Raw genomic sequence first — 17,475 nt, 5'->3', positions numbered from 1 at the left:
ATTTGTGTAGGTGGGGTATAGCTCTAGATATTTACCATATTAGAAATTAAAATTAAGAAATATTTAAAACATGAATACAAGATATACAAGCCCATCTTCCATTAATTGTCAAAGCGATGACATCATTCCATGTCACATAGCCTCTAGAAAGTAATTGGCACATGGCAAATAATAGCATTTGTTGGAAAACTCTGTTGTGTACTCATAGGAGAATGAGAGACAGAACAAATGATATCTTAACATTATAATAAAAATAGTTTTTCACTCAGGTATCTCCTGAAAGAGTCTCAAGTTTACCCAGCAGTCTCATTTTAAGAAATGCTGGTTTAACCTAATAAATTCCAAGAACTTCTGTACATGTCCAGTGTCAGAGTTAAAAGTGACCCATCCATACAGATAGTTGCTGGGCTTCTCCTACCCTCTGCCTTTCTGCAACAGCATATTAAAGCATAAGGGGGCCATTGGGCACTCTCCAAGTGCACTTGGAGAGAAGGATTCTAGTTGTAGTAGTTATCAAGAAGAGGAGGGAAGACCTGGTGGGAAGGGAACATGAGGCAATGGTGGGGACCCTTCCAAAGTGCTCATGGGAAATTCTGAGCATGATTATCGTGTAAACAAGCTCAGTGCTGCTGTATGCCAGGATCACCATGTTGAATGTGGTAATGAGAAGGTCAAGAATAGTGTTCCCTCAGGGATGGCTTTCAAAGATCAAAGACATTGACACAGAAATGGCCAAACAAGGGGGGCTTAAGTATTAAGTCTTATCACTTCCATTGATATGTTCTTTTTCAATTCCCATAAAAACAAGCATCGTTGCCTTTTTAATGAGGAAAAAAAGAGAAATGGAAGAAATGTTGCTGTTTTCAACACGATAACTGTAACGCAGAGGCTACTCAACTCATGGCAAGTTCATTGTCTCCTTGATTCTATGGGTTCAGTGGCTAAGAGCTTTCTATCGACTGAACCTAGGCCCAATTCCCTGCTGTGCCATTTTTCCAGATGGGTCAATTCACCTTCAGAGCCTCAGTTTTCTTTCTTCAAAAAACGGGAAAGATAATGGTGCCTACCTCATAGATATGGTACAGAGTTGACCAAAGTGTGGGCCATAAACTGCCAAAGATATACAATCAAATTTTAAATAGGAAGACAATTAAACATTTTATAATTAATTTAAGTCTTTAGTTTAAAAATTAGCTTGTGCTTACAGAAAGTGATTTCACTTTTCTATTCACAGAGCAAAACTAATATTCCCATGAAAAGTAATTTTGTTTATTTAAAAAGTAACTGAATTGATTTGGAGAATTTTATTAAAAAGGTCATATGAACAGGTGGTGGGTGAGCACATTAGGACTGAAGGTATTGTGCTCATGACCAAGTTGGACAAATCTTGAGATAAAGTATGTACAGTGCTCAGTTCTGTGTCTGACATACCCTAAGCACTTGATACATGATGGCTATTATTTTCTAAATGGTTTCCTGGAGATTAAAATGGGTACTTGGGTGAAGAAGCAATACTAGACAGAGGGCAGGCATTGGTGCAAGGCATAAGTTCAAATCTTGGTTCAGCTTCCCACCTGCTGCAGACACGGGAGCACTTCTCTACCTCTCTGAGCCCCTCTTGTGTTTCGGCTTCCACTAGAAGTGCACTTGGAGAGAAGGATTCTAGTTGTAGTAGTTGACATCAGTGATGATCCCAAGAAACACAGATATAGGAGTAGGGAAGTGAGACACGGAAGGGAAGAAAGTCAATGCAGAGTAGATGACCAAGCAAATAACCACAGTGGGCAACTGTAGCTCAATCCCACTGGAGGACTCTGGGAGACAGCATAGAGCATGTGGTTCAGTTTTCCCACCTGGGAGACTGAGGCATTAGTGCACCAACTCCCCTCTGTGACTGAGAACTGCCCCAAGGCCATTAACTCTCAGGCACTTCTGACATGTTTCATGAAGAGGCTAAGCATGGCCCTGTGGCCAGTAGAAAGCTCCCATGCTGAGAGGCAAAGGTGTTTGTGTCGACAAGAGTGTCAAAGGGCTCCCCCTTTGACAGGTCCCTGGCAGCATCTATTACAGCCTCTGCTGCTACATCCCTGCCTTCCTCCTCTCAGAAATGAGGATAATATCTATCCCCAAAGAGTACTTTGAAAAACATAACTAATGTATGCATGTGTCTAGATCATCCCTGGTACCTGGGTCATTCATTTATACAACAAATAATTATTGATCCCCTACTATGTGATACATCTGACATCCCAACATGAAACTGCACCTCTCTCCATCCCTCATGTTTTTGCTACATTTCAAGTGGAATGTTTTGCAGAAACCTTCAGTATCATTGGGAATCGCAAGGGCAAAGAGAAGGGAAGAGAGTTCTTATAAGAGGTTTTCTCAGCCACCCCTTCAGGTAGACCTCACGCCTCATGTGATTGGAGATATTCCATTGCTCTCCCCCACCTCCATCCTTCCTAATGTCACTGACACCCCACTGGGTAAATGGCTGTCAGAAACCCAGAGTTTCCCTAGATGAGGATGCCATGAAGCTGTATGTTTCCTCTGCAATTTAATCTGGGAATATTTTGCATGTCAGGGGAGGGAGATAAACAAAATACAGCAAGTCTTCATCACAAAGAAAGGTGGGTCAAGCTGCAGAGCCTCTCTAATGATGTTCTATCTGCCCAGTGTGAGCATCCGTTGGACTATCCCACTCGCTGCCACTCCCCTGATGAGCCCTTGATCATCACTGGTTGGAACTGGGTCTGAGGAACAATGACTATATCCACAGAAAGCCACTTTGTGGTTGTGGGATCTGTATGACCTCCCCCAGGGATGAATTGTAAGATGTCAGAAAATCTACAGGCAGTTTAACTTGAAGTTCCAAAACCAAACTCTTAATGTTGAACCCATGGGTAGGGAAGGTTGCTTTGAGGTCTTCCTTTCTTCCTTATTCTCTGCTTACCACCACTGTGACCTGGGGCATGCCATTTTAATTCTCAGAGCCTTGGTGTCCCCACCTGTAAATTGGGCATACATTATTGCTGTCTCCTAGGGTTGTTGTGAGGATTGAATGACAAAAGGAATACCACAGAAGATGGATGAGAAAGAGGGTGAAAAGAAAAGAAAAAAGAGAAAGAGGAGGAGAGAGAGGAGGAGGAGGAGCAAGCCAAGAAGGAGAAGAAGGTAGCCCTTATCACAAGGAGCCTGGCACGTGGTGGATTTGCAATAATTATTAGTCGTCCTCTCCTTTCCATAAGGTATGACATAGCAGAGCAAGCACTGTGATAAGAGTCTTGGAAGTTTGAGTTCTAGTCCTGCCTATGAAATGGCAATCCTCCCACTTGTTCTGAACACAGTTCAGCATTATCTTGCCTTTGTCCTTTAGTTGACAATGGTCATTGCCCAGACCAGATACCTGCCAGCCATTATCTTCTCCTCCAATCTCCCAAATCAGTGGTTTGTGATCTTTTGTATAATAGGGGCAGGTGTGCCTTATATCATTACTGTAAGGTGAGTCCATTGATGTAGTAAACAAATACCCAGGTTTCAGAAACCAGGGTTAACTCTCGGGTCTGTCACTTAGAAGCTGAGGGACACAGGGACCCACTATCCCTCTAGTTACTATAGTGATCCACCTATAGAGATACCCTCTTCAGGGCTGGCACACCCACCCTGCTATCCTCAGCTGCTGAGAATTTTGGCTCCTGATGGCTTATAGCTGCATCCCTCACTATGATGCCCTTGGTGGGGAGGAATTGCACTACCCAAGGTCATATCTCTTCCCAGGGACTAAGATGGATACACAAGGGCTCAGCCCTCATCTCTCAACTTGGGATGACTCTGAAGTTCTATTCCCACTCCAGAGCTCTCTGTATGATCCACTAAGATATCAGTAGCAACTGCATGGTGGATCAACCCTCTGCCCAATCCTTCCCTCCTTCCCTTCCTCCTTCTCTCTTTCTCTCCCTCCCGCCCTCCCTCTCTCCTTTTCTTCCTTCTTTCCTTTCTTGCCTTCTTTTTTCCAGGTACATCTCCCAAGCACACTCCCCAGTAAACATTCCACATACAAATTTCCATCTCAGAATCTGTTTCCTGGGAACCTAATCTAAGTCAACCCCTGTGAGTTTCCATTCACTTATTTTAAAAATGCAGATGACGGGAACATGTCCTAATTATAACTGGCCCTCATGAAATGTAACTTGAATGACAATACTGCGCTTGAATGCAAAGTGGCCATTCTTTTGGGGTTGAATGGGGTGGGATACATACATTTCAGTTTAACCCCAAATATTAAGCTCTGATACATACCAGGCTCAGGGCTGGGTGCTGGGATATGCAAGAGTACCAGGTCTCAGTCTAAAACTCTAGTCTGTCCTGCTGCAGAAAAATTTCCTGTGGCTCACTGAGATCTCATCCAACTCAATGTGACAAGCGTTTGTTGAACACCTACTGTAGGTCTGACCCTGTGCTGGGGATCAGAAATATGAAGGTGAAAAAAAACACTCCTCCTTCACTTAAGCAACTCATGGCCCAGGAAAGGAGATGGACAAATGGCCTGACAATGACAGCACCATGTGGTACGTGCAGAACCAGGAAGATTGTGTCAGGTAGGAAGCACAGATCTTTTAGTCTAAGGTTGCCTAAATTCATATCCCACAATTGCTACACGCCAGCATCATGGCTTTAGGGCAAGTTACAAATCTTCATTAAGCACCTGCCATGGGTGAAACCCTGTGCTAGTGCTGGATAGATAACATAAGCAAAATAAACAATACAATGTGGATCTTGCCCTCATGGAGTCTGCCCTGTAAGCTGACGCTACCTTTTGTAATTTGCCCAGTGCCACTGCTATTAGCCTCAAAGCAGCCAGGAGATGTGTGGTTTCCCCATGGTGACCTGTTTGCCCACAGATGACTTCTGGCCAGTAGACCCTTCCTCTAAGACCCAGCTGTAGGAGTCGCCCTCCCCTAGGCCTGATCGCTGAACTCAGAGAGCAAGTACAGTGGATTCCCCAGAATGCCAAGCTCTTCCCTCCGCTGCTACTGACCATTTAGCTCTTAAAATCACTGCTGACAGTGGTGGGGCTGCCATGGTAGCATGTTCATTAATTTCTAATTAGATCCTGCTCACCAATAGCAAACAGGGTACCATTTTAACAGAAATAAACACGGACATCCTTAATTTGTCAAAATATGTCTCAATGAGGAGCTACCAATGAGAAAATCCAGATACTGGGTGCTTGTAGATATCACATTGGAATTCAATAGAACCTTTACCTCGAGTGCAGGTGACCAGGCTGTTGGCAGAGGGTCCTATGCATGGATGTTGATGTTTTAAAACCAAGTTTGAGTAATCGCAGTCCCACCAGCGCACTGATCAGGAGGAGCTGCAGAAATGCCGGCTCCATTGCAGTGAGGGCATAATTCACAGATGCATAAAGCTGAAGCCTGGGTCCACACTTCCCTCCTGATTTTGCAAATGGAAACACTGACTCCCCTTTGCCTGTGTCACTCCTAGGCCTGATATGTGAATCAGGAATACGACAAAACAGCCTTCTGATACCCCTAATTAAGAGTTTCCCTCCAGGTATTTGCACCCTGTTGGAAACTCAAGAGACAACTAAAATCATGGGATGTTGGAGCAGAAAGTAATCAGAAAATCATCTTGACCCAGTTCCATTTTACAGGTGGGAAGACTGAGGCCCAGAGAGGGGAAAGGAGATTCTCAAGGTCACACAGCAAACTCAGAAACAAAGTCCCGGTCTCCTGACTTCCAGTCCAGAATTCCACAAACCACACCCCACTATCTTGTGTTAATTTTTAAACTCTAACTCTAGTGTGGTTTCTACAAATGGAGTTGAGTAAAGCTTCACCCTTTAGCCAAAGGAGAGAAGTGAGTGCCTTTGATAATTCCACTGGAGAATATACTGAGTGATGAATGGATAAATAAAATGTGGCATATCCATACAATGGAATATTATTGAAACGCATAAAGGAATGAAGTTCTGATACACGCTACAACATTGATGAGCCTTAGAAAACATTGTGCTAAGAAGCCAGACACAAAAGACGGTATACTATACAATTCCATTGATATAAAAAATTCAGAATGGGCAAATCTACAGAGACAGAAAGCAGGTGCTGGGGGAGGGACGTGGTGACTGATACTGCCAGGATTTCCTTTAGGGTTGATGAAAAAGTCAGAACTGGATAGAGATGACGGTTGCACAGCATTGTGAATGCACTAAATGCTACTGAATTGCAGACTGTAAATGGTTAATTTTATATTACATAAAATTTATCTCCGTAAACAAACACACCCACCACAATGCACCGAGCTCCTCCCAGGAGCCCCACATTTTATTTGTGTTATCTCAATAAACTCTCCCATACTCTGGGGATATTGATATCATTATCCTATTTGACAGGGAAGCAAACTAAGTCACAGAGAATTTTAGTGACAGGCCAGGGAAGCTCAGCCATCAAGCGGTGGATCTGGGATTTGAACTTGTGTCTGACTGCTAGGCCATCTTCTCCCCTGTAGCACCTGCCTTTAAGGAATGCAGAGCCACAGACAAGCTCTGAGGAAAAGATGTCCGTGACAATTCTCCAACAGAGTCTGAAACTCATCTCTTCTGGGCACAGAGGAGAGGTCATTAGTTCTTCCTTGAGGAACTGGGGCATCTGAAAAGTGTCTTTTCTTAAAACGTAAACTTTTCATTGGCAAAGACGGAAGAGTAGGGAAGGAACACTGCTAGATGAAGCTGATACTTCCCAAGTGAGTAAGTTCCATGACGCACTTGAAAAAGTGATTAAGTTCAGAAATCTTTGGATGAAACAAAATTCAGTAGGTTTCATTACTGTGGGCCTTCTCAGGGCCTTTAATTCCCCAGTGAGTTTTGATTGTTCATGAGTTCCCTACATTGCCCAGCATTCCTCAGTGTATTTGATCAGAGGCCCTTCTGTTCCCCTCCCATGACCACAGGTACCTGGAGTTTACATTCAGTGTCACGTATTTGAGGAAAACCCTAAATTAATGGTTCCTGTGGAGGAAATAAAGCAGGGCAGGCAGGCCATGGTGGGGACAGTTAGAGTGCAGCTAGATCCCGGCTGGGCTCTCTGGGTTCTAGTGGAACCGTCTCTTTTCCTACCAGGTTCTCATGTCGAAGCTAGTCTGAATTCTCTTTCCAGGAAAGGAGGAGAAGCTGCGAGAAGGGAGGTGAAAGGAGGAAGAAGGGAAGGAGGCAGACAGAAAGGCAGAGGAGAAGGGGAGAGACAGACAACCAGGGAGGGTGAGAGGGAGAAGAACCCAAGCGAGCCCCAATGTGATTGGATCCCCTCCAACCCAGCGTCATCAGCTGCAGAAAAAAAAAAAAAAGAAAGAAAAGAAAAGAAAGAAAAAAGAAAAGAAAAAAAGAAACCCTGAAGGCTACGGCTGTTCTGGAAGAGGCAGGCAGGCAGCCACAAAATTAACGAAGTATTACCCAAGATGAAGGAAACAATTAGGATATTTAGCAGCAGAGATAAAGCAAATACTCTTTCCATCAAAAAAATATTAAAGCTAATTCAATTGGAAAAGAGGCGATGGGGAGAGGGCCTTAAAAGCCCAGGAAGCAGGAAGAAGGGCTGGCTGAGCAGTCTGCAGAAGAGAGAGATTTATCCAAACTCAAATATGTGCTGGGGGAGGGAGGGGCTCTGAAGGGCTCCCCAGCTGGGCTTGAATAAACAAGTCGATGCCGGCTTCTATAAGTGAGAGGGTGATGGGCAAACCGCACTTCCCCCAGTTGGCGGACTTGAAATGAGTGATCGATAGGGCAATATCACCAAGCTAATTAAATCAGAACTCCATGGGGCTGATTCCTTCTTTATAGCCCGGGACCAGCGTCTGATAGGCAGGACCGGACGGCACTTGAAGGCCTGGTCCCATCTCTGGCCCTAGCTGGATAGGTGAAGCCCTCCTGCCACACCTGCCCCTTTCCATTTCTGCCCTTACCCACCCAAGGCAGCATATTCTGCTATTTGGAAACACTAATAATAATAAAAATAATATTGAACAGCCTAACACTGAGAAGCTCCAAGCATTGGACTTTGAGTTCAGTTTTTTTTTTTTGTTTGTTTGTTTTTTGAGACAGAGTTTCCCTCTGTCACCCAGGCTGCAGTGCAATGGCGTGATCTCAGCTCACTGCAACCTCCAGCTACCAGGTTCAAGAGATTCTCCTGCCTCCACCTCCCAAGCAGCTGGGATTACAGGCACCTGCCACCATACCCAGCTAATTTTTGTATTTTTAGTAAAGACGGGGTTTCACCATGTTGGCCAGGCTGGTCTCGAACTCCTGACCTCAGGTGATCCGCCTGCCTCAGCCTCCCAAAGTGCTGGGATTACAGGCATGAGCCACCGCGCCCAGCCAAGTTCAGTCATTTTTTAATCTCATTTTGTCCTCAAGACAACTTTCTGGTGGGTACACTGATTACCACCATTTTACAGAGGGAGACACTGAAGATGAGAGAGGTGAAGAGATTTCCCAGAGTCACACCTGCTGAATGTCTGAGGCAGAATAAGAATCCAGGTCTCCTGGCATCCCAGTGAGAAGCTCTCGACCACTGATTCTGAGAAAGTCCAGCCAAATTGACCATTTATTCATTCATTCTTGCCCATGTGTATAACTATGAGCCAACCACTGAGTATGGCAATGGGGACAAAATGGGAAACTCGTTCTCAAACTAGAGGGAAAAACACAAGGTAACCAAGCAGCAAGTGGACACTTAAAGGGTGTAGTACGTGCTCCGTGGAGCAAAAGAGGACTGTGACCCAGAACAAAGGGATGCTCCTACAGAGGAAGTCAGGGAAGGCTTCCTGGAAGAGGTGGCGCTTGCAGGGCGGCCCAAAGGATGAGCAGAAGCCAGCCAGGTGGAAGGTGGAGGAGGCATTTGTGAAGACCCTAGGGTGGGAATGAGTTCAGAGTTTAGGGAATTAGCAGAATGGACCCCTGAGCAGAATGACAGGCAGTGGTGAGCAGGGTCAGATCCCAGACGTGCAGGAGCAGCAAGGGAAGACTCAGACCAGGCGAGTGATTTTTTCAGAATAACAATGCAAATTCGTGACTGCAAGAGACCAGAGCCCAGGCCTCCTGATGCCCAGCCCAGAGCTCATGCCTCTGGCCACGCAGCCTCTCCTGCCAGGTGGTTAAGTGTCACAGGAATGGACACCTCGTCTTTTTTATTTGTTACTGTTTCCCAGCACTCAGTCCTAGATCTGGTACATACTAAGCACTCACTGACTGTTGAATTAATGAATGACACCGAAAGGGTGTCATGAATGAATGAATGACTGGAGAAGGATTTAACACCTGTTGAGCACCTAGTGTGTACACAGCACCATGATCATTACAAGGGGACCAGAGCGATGAAAGATCGTCCTTTTTAAAGGGATTCTTAGTTTTCTCTCCTGTCACTTCCTAACACACAGCCTCCACGCTAACGAAGCCAGCCTCTTCCTTGACTCTGTCACACACACAATTTTCCTCCAACTCTCTGCCTTTGCCTTTGCTGTGCCTCCCACCTGAGCTATCCTCCCTCAATCTTTTTGGCTGCCCGAATTAATTTGTTCAGTCCTCCAAGATCCTCCTCCTGAGTGATGCCCTCCCTTCACTATTTCTCTGGACTGTCTCTGCACACACTATTTATCTACATCTGGCCCCTCGCCCCTCTCAGTAATATGTCATCTCCTCAAGAGTCCAAGCCACAGTTCCTGTTTTCCCTGCAGGACAGGACCTATGGGAACAGGTGAGTAAATCGTTGCTGAAGGGACTCCCGAGAGGCTTGGGCAAGTCACTTCCACTCTTTGAGAGTCTTGACTGCATATCTGCAAGAGAAGGAGATGAAATTTTATAAAGGATGGCAAATTTGTGCATCCACATCACTGCACCCTCTCCTTTAGTCAAAGCAGAGATTACTGATTGATCACTGATTTTTCCCCCCGTGACCAGATGTACCTTTCAAATCCTTTCCCTATGTAACATTCCAAGCAGACTTTACAAAAAAATACAAAAAAAAATGCAAAATTTGTGAACAAGATGAAATCTACTTGCCACTCTTCAATGCAATAGACTCTAACGGATTTTTCTCTGGCCTTTGGGGACCTATCACAAGCCTGATGCAAAGAATATGAGATTAGAAGCCTGAAACCTAATTTACAGATTATGCAACCTTGAGTAATCCCAGCCTCCATAAGCCTGAATTCCCTTCTCTGTCAGGTGGCACATATCTTCTGAGATGTGCTCTGTATAGATATCACTGCTTTTTACCTGTTGTGGAAAAAAATGTAATCATCAGGCTTGTTATAATTGTGTGTAAATATAAACTTATTAGGACCAGAGTGAGGCAGCCTGAGGGTGAGTTCTAGCAGTGCAGGAACTGAATGTACAGACTTGGAAGATCTTTTTTCAGCCTACTTTCCTTCTGCTTGTTGGCTGTGCTGCACTTATACAGCCGTCCTATTAAACAGTTCCAAGTGAGTGGGAACCTACTCAATTCACTGTTCCCCCATCGTCCTCTCACTGGACAACACTGTAAATTCCCAGGCGTTATCTATAATTGTGGATTGGCTCAGTTGTCTTGGCACAAATACAGCAGATAAGGGAATTTCATTCCTCAGTGTTCCCCAGCTCACCAGGCTTGAGGGCAGGGGTTCTGCCTCATTCACAGCTGTGTCCCCAGTAGCCAGCATTGGGCCAGGAGCTCCACAGACTCTCAATCAAGATTTGTTTAATGGATGGAGGGAGGAAGGAAAGGCACAGATACCATTTAATGCCCCATGCAGCGCATTCTGCATGCCAAACCCGTGCGCACAGTGCTCTAGCTTGCTCGGACACAATTATGTTAAAAGAGCAATTAGCAACCTTTTAAGCCTGATTGCCAACTCCCCCATTAATCACTTGCAATTATAAACCCCAAATTTTCAAAACAATTGGTCCCAGACGCCCACTAGAGAGAAACGTTAATAACCTTCCTTTTTCATCGGAAATCTCTGCTCAGTTGGAGTCTCTGGGTCACAGAGGGGTGGAGCAGCCACAAAGGGCTGAATAGGCTGACATGGGACTGGCGACCCTGGAGAAAGGGGTAAAAGAGTCACCCCGCAAGGCCCAAAGGACACTCTGGGAGACCGCCTCATCTCCACTCTGCCAGCTTCTCCCCCATTACCACAGCCAGCCTGGGCCATATATCTCCCCATGCTTTCACCAAACCACTCTAATTCCACATTATGAAGACACTGTCTCTAATTACTGCGGCTAATTAGCTCCTCGCAGCCACCCCAGTTGAGGCACGTGAGAGACAGAGCTGCCCCCAAGGCCTTGGACGTGGCTGGCTGCCTCCGGCCGCCAGCCGCCACTTTGCCACCGCAAGGACACCCTGTGAGCTGACCCCCTTGTTTCAGGGGAAAGGGAGGAGGAGAATGAGGGATGGTAGAAGCCTTGCTCGGTCAATCTGAACCCCCTCTCTTCGCCAGTCCCCTGCTGCGGGCAGCAGGCAATTCAGACCTGAGTGCAACAGCTAATTAAATCAATATGAGATAATGAACGGCAATTAGAGGTCCGGCTAGGCACATCTTCTCTTGTAAATACTGTTTCTCTCCCAACGGGGAGCTCTTTTTTAATAATCTGTTTGTGTTTCATTTCCAGGAGCCGTAATTCCCCCAAGAAGCACTTTGGGAAAGTGATTTGTTTGTCTGTATAATCGCCAAAGCATTCCGTTAGACTTGTTTGTTTTGCTGAGTGCCTGCTACTACTAGAGGGAAACAATTTTTCTTCACTCTTTTATTTTTTTTTTAAATGTCTGCTTCCTTCCTAAACATCCTAATGTTGGACCAGTCCAGGGCCATGCATCTCGGAGATGTAATGAGCTGCACTCTGCCCCTAGCTCCCTCTTTGCCATTCTGGGAGATGAACAAATCTAAAATTCTTAGATCACAGAATGACGGGAGGAAGTCTAGTGGCTTCCATTCTACGGATGAGAAAACTGAGGTCTAGAGCGGCCATCAATGACTAACAACCTAAATTCTCCCATCCTCCATTCGGATAGCTCACAAATCTCATGTGGTGCCCAGGGGAGTCTTGGGGAGGGTATTATAAGGAGACCTCTACCCTCAAGAAGCTTGCAAATTTATCTGGTGAGACAGGCTAAGGCGCATATCAATTAGAAAGCAATTAAGTGCCTAATTGTGTGGCACCAACAAGCTCAAAGAGTTCAGGAAAGGAAAAGATCCTTCAGGGAATAGAGTGGAAGGAGAGAACGTCAGAGCCATTTGCATCTTAGTTTTGTCTCCAACTCCCATCAAGACCGGTTTTCTGAGTTCTAAACTTTTATATCTTCATTGGGATGCCCCATGGCACCATAAAGTCAATTTGTCCAAAACGGAAAGCATCACACACACACCCAGCCACGTTTTCATTCTTCTCCTCCCTGTTCAATAAATGGCTGTACAGACATCCAGTTTTCCCGCTAGAGAACTCAATTTCTTTTCTCACACTGTCTACGCCCAGTCAACAGGACCTTGTAAATGTCTCTCAATTGTACCCACTTTTCTCCTTCCCTACCATCACTGCCCTAGTACCAGCCACCATCTGGATGCACCCTAGCGGTCTGCTGAATCTAACCCTTCTTCCCCTCCAATCTAATACTGCAACCAGAGATGCTTTCTGCAATGTAATCTGACCAGATTATTCTCCTGATTAAACTCCTTACTGCTTTCCTCCAGATAAAGGTCACTTTAATGTGACCTATGAGACCTCTGGTCCTTGCTTACATTTTTAGGCTAGCCTCTTGACATCTACACTCCTATTTTATTTTATTTTATTTTATTATTTTACTTTTGAGATGGAGTTTCACTCTTGCTGCCCAGGCTGGAGTGCAATGGAGCAATCTCGGCTCACTGCAACCTCTGTCTCCCGGGCTCAAGAGATTCTCCTGCCTCAGCCTCCCAACTAGCTGGGATTACAGGTGCCCACCACCTTATCCAGATAATTTTTTGTATTTTTAGTAGAGATGGGGTTTCACCATATTGTCCAGGCTGGTCTCAAACTCCTGACCTCAGGTGATCCACCCACCTCGGCCTCCCTAAGTGCTGGGATTACAGGCATGAGCCACCGCACCTGGCCGTTACTCCCCCTTTTATACACACACAGCTCATGCTTCAGCTGCGGCCTCACAAATATTCAATACCCCTTAGATACCCAAGCCTCTGCAAGTGATTTTTTCTTTTTTTTTTTTCTTAGAGAGCTCCTCCCCCCAGGAAGCATCGCTCTTCTTCACCACCCCAGGCTGAGTTACCTACCTCTCTTCTGAGCTGCAGTCGCCACCTGTGCTGATACCAGTTACAGTCTTAGAACTTAACAAATCATGTGCCATGGTAATTATCTGATCATTGTTCTCCCTGCCTCACTGGAATAAGAGCACTTTGAGGCCAGGGTCTTGTTTTGTCCTTCATCGGAACTTCTACTACTTAGCACACAATAGTTGCTTAATAAGTACCCATTGAATGTGTATTAAATAAAAGACTGGAACTACCCTTAACATTTATTTAATACCACCTGTTGCCTTTCAGATGGCAAAAACTGATACCTCAGAAGGGAGCAGAAGGTTTCCCAGGGCCATGCAGAAAAATGACAGCAGAATCAGAGTAGATCCAAGTTGTCCTGACTGCTGATTCAGTGTTCGATCTGCCATATTTATTTGATTTTAATCAAATCCATACTATCCATAAATATGTTTGACTAAATAAATATGGGGTGAATATGTACCTTGGGAACTTAGAAATGGCTAAGACAGAAATAGATATAGCACGACCCCAGCAGAGGGATTTAGTGGGGATTAGAGTGGGGACTAAAGGCTTCCCAGAGGCCAGGCGCAGTGGCTCATGCCTATAATCCCAGTACTTTGGGAGGGCGAGGTGGGAGGATCGCCTGAGGTTGGGAGTTCAAGGCCAGCCTGGCCAACAGGGGTGAAACCCCATCTCTACTAAAAATACAAAAATTAGCCAGGCATGGGGGCAGGTGCCTGTAATCCCAACTACTTGGGAGGCTGAGGCAGGAGAATTGCCTGAACCCAGGAGGTGAAGGGAGGTGGCATTTGCAGTGAGCTGAGATTGTGCCACTGCACTCCAGCTTGGCAACAGAGCAAGACTCTGTCTCAAAGAAAAAGGCTTCCAGAAGTGGTGGGGCAGTGTGTTTGAAAAAAAGTGAACCTTTGATGGACCAGAGAGATAAAAAAATTGTTCAAGCCACATACCTGGTCATGAAGCAGTCATGATTCAAACCAGGTCTTTCTACTACCCTGTGCCTTTCTTTTTAAAGATGGTTTAAAATCTTCCCAATATGTGTTGCTAGAGCATAGCTGGAATAAAAGTTGGGGCCTAAGTCAGAGACTCCAGTTTTCCTTCTGGTTTCCAGCTAGAGTTTATCTACAGGAGCTGTTGGTCATTAAAGAGACTAGAACAGAATCAGGCTATTAGGTGCCTGAAGGTTTTTTTTTTTTTTTTTTTAACATATAGGATGTGTGTCAGAACTTGCAGATTGTATCATGGGGAAGTGAACTCAGAAGGATCTCTCAGAGTAGAGACCATGAACCAGAGCCAGAGATGGGTTCCCCTCCACAATGCCAACACAAAGGTTTCAGAACCACGGACAGCTCCTGGGTGGCAGGCTCCCTGGGCCTGGCCTTCCTGGTGTAGCTTGCATTATTGCCTGGCTTCCTGGTGTGCAGTAAATGGCCACTCAATTAATTTAAAAGAAAAAAAGAAGTAAGGTCTTAGTGTATACTTTTCTCCCCCAGGAATCATAATCTCTTTTTTGGTGGAATGAGTATACAAAGGCCTGAACTTCCCATAAGCCACACCAAAACTCCCATAACTCCAACTCTTCCACAGAGCTCCACCTAAGGTAGAGCTGCTCATAAAATGCTTGACCTGGCCTCCTCTGAGCATCCCTGTCCACATTGAGGAAAGGTGACCACAGAAAATCTGTCTTTCTGGGATTCAGTCTTGCCAAGGTTCAGGCCAGGATTTTTCCAAGCCCAAGTTCGTGAAAGACAGTGCAGACTTCAAGAACCAGCTATGGGAGAAAACACACCAGCCTCTGTCAGTTTTCCCATGGAGAAAAGCAAGGTGCTGAGAGAGACATCGATTTAGTTTGCATTACGAAATTGGAAAAAATTCTAAGTTGTGACTATATTAATGATAGTTCATATCTGCTATCAGGACTTTCTATACTTCAGGCACACTTATAAACATGATGTTCATTTCATCTGCCCAACCACCGTGGAGAAAAGTACTATTACCCTCTTTTATACATGAGGAATCTAAGCTCAGGAGAAGGAAATTGACTAGGCACAAGTCACACAAGGCCAGGATGGCAGATCCCCTCTTCAAGCCCAGATGTCTGACTCAAAGTTTTGATGTTTCTACCATGCTACATTTCCTTTGGTGTTCTTCCATGATCTTTGAGCCAACAAGACTTGCAGCTTTTGACCTAGGAGCAGGACACAGATGACCTATCACCAGATAAGTTGAGCTATCTCCCCTAGTCCTTGCAGGCTGCTGCATGAGTCTTTTATGGGGCCATGATTCTTATTATGGGCACGATGCCCATAAAGACCTGGGCCAGATTTTACTGCTCCTAAACCTACCCATCCTTCCCCTGCCCCCATGCTCACCAGCTTTAAAACATGAAACAAAATTTTCTCAGGTCAGCAAAAAGCCCCGAACAGGAACCTCTCACCCGCAATTCACTGTTGCCAAAATGCCAAATTCACTTCTCCTCCTTCCTTCTTTCTTGTTGTGTAGTAAGGTCCAGGGCAAATCTGTAAATCTGGCCTTTTGATCACACTCTCTACAACACCAGACACACTTGCTGTCCACTTAGCTCTCTCTCATCTTCAATTTTCATCTTCTCTCCCTTCAATCTATCACAGCCACTATGACTTGAAAAACCGGCCCAAGCTCTGCAATGGAAGAAATGGGCCTTGAATCACATAGAGAAGAATTCAAATGCAGCATTGACTCTTTCGAGTTCTGTGACCTTTGGACACATTTCTAGCATCATTACTCATCTATCAATTGGAGACTGTGGACTTGACTTGGCTGCTATAGCACAGAAGCTATGACCATATATACATCATTGCTAATTTCTATTACGCTAATATAGCAGTATAATATGACGGTTATATAGAAAAATAGTAATCACTAACTTATCAAGGGCTCACCCTTTACTAGGCCCTTTCGATAATGTTCTACAGAAGGTAACTTTAATTTATATATAATTACTAAAATAACTGATATATGTAACAACGAACATCACTAATTATATGCGATAGGCACAAGATTACACAACTAGTAATTTTCAGGCTTGCACACAGGTAGGTGTTCAATAAATGAGGAATTCCATATCTTTCACTTCCTCTTTCTCTCCCAGCATGGTTCTCCTTTTCTCTCACTGCTGATGATCCAACTTATCACCCGAACCACTGTGAGCTCCATATTCCTCATCCATGAGACGGTATCATGCCCTGATTTCTAGAAATGCACTGAGAACTCAATGATATAAATGTGAAGGTACTCCACTCATAAAATAGGCTTAATAAATATTTATCAGAAATTAATAATGCTTACTATACTTTGCTCCACCTTCTTCAGCTTCTGGATTATAGGGCTCTGATCCCATCACTCTTACCAAGATTATCCTCCAAATAATCATTAATCATAAAATTGCTAAATCTAAGACCTGATTCCAGCTCTCATACTTGACCTGTGGGTCAAGTATGAGACCTTGCCACTGCTGATCAATATCCCCAAGCCAATTTCCTTCTTGGATTCCAGAATTCTAGGCTTTCCTGTTTTCTGCTTACCCCTCAACTCTCTTCCTTATTTCACCTATTACATGTATCCATACCTCCAAAGAATGATTCTGATTTCTCTACTTAGTCCATGGACCAGTTCAGTGGAGAGGATTCCCATGTGAATTTCAGCTCCACCACAAGGAGAGATCCTCAGCCAAAGTTTTGAGGACAAGTAGTTTATTTGTGGTCCAAGGAAACACCAGAAAGGAGGATGCAGAAGTGAAAAGGAAGGAAAGGCAGATAATCAAGGGTGCATAATCAACTCAGAAACTCCCGTGGGCAGCTGGAGAATGCTGGCAAGCAATGCAGAACATGTTTGTTGGAGTTATCCCGCTCGAGGAGCCAGGGTTCTGAGCCATTTATTTACCAACGCCTGTCAATCCTTAGTTGAGGGTTGCTCCTGGAGGATGGTAATTCTCAGGCACTTCTAGCTTGCATGCAGGTAAGCAGAATAGGCCAAAGACAATAGCAAAGCCCTTAGACTGTTGGAAGTCATCCCAGCAAGCCCTACGAAGGCAAGGCTGCAGGGATATGGGTGAGGACACCAACAGTGTCTGCTGCAACTCCCAGATCTGGATCTCCATCTACAGCTCTTCTC

The sequence above is a fragment of the Nomascus leucogenys genome, chromosome 7b, assembly GCF_006542625.1.
Source record: "Nomascus leucogenys isolate Asia chromosome 7b, Asia_NLE_v1, whole genome shotgun sequence".
In the NCBI taxonomy this organism is placed as follows: Eukaryota; Metazoa; Chordata; class Mammalia; order Primates; family Hylobatidae; genus Nomascus; species Nomascus leucogenys.
Note: the sequence above shows the minus strand (reverse complement) of the source record.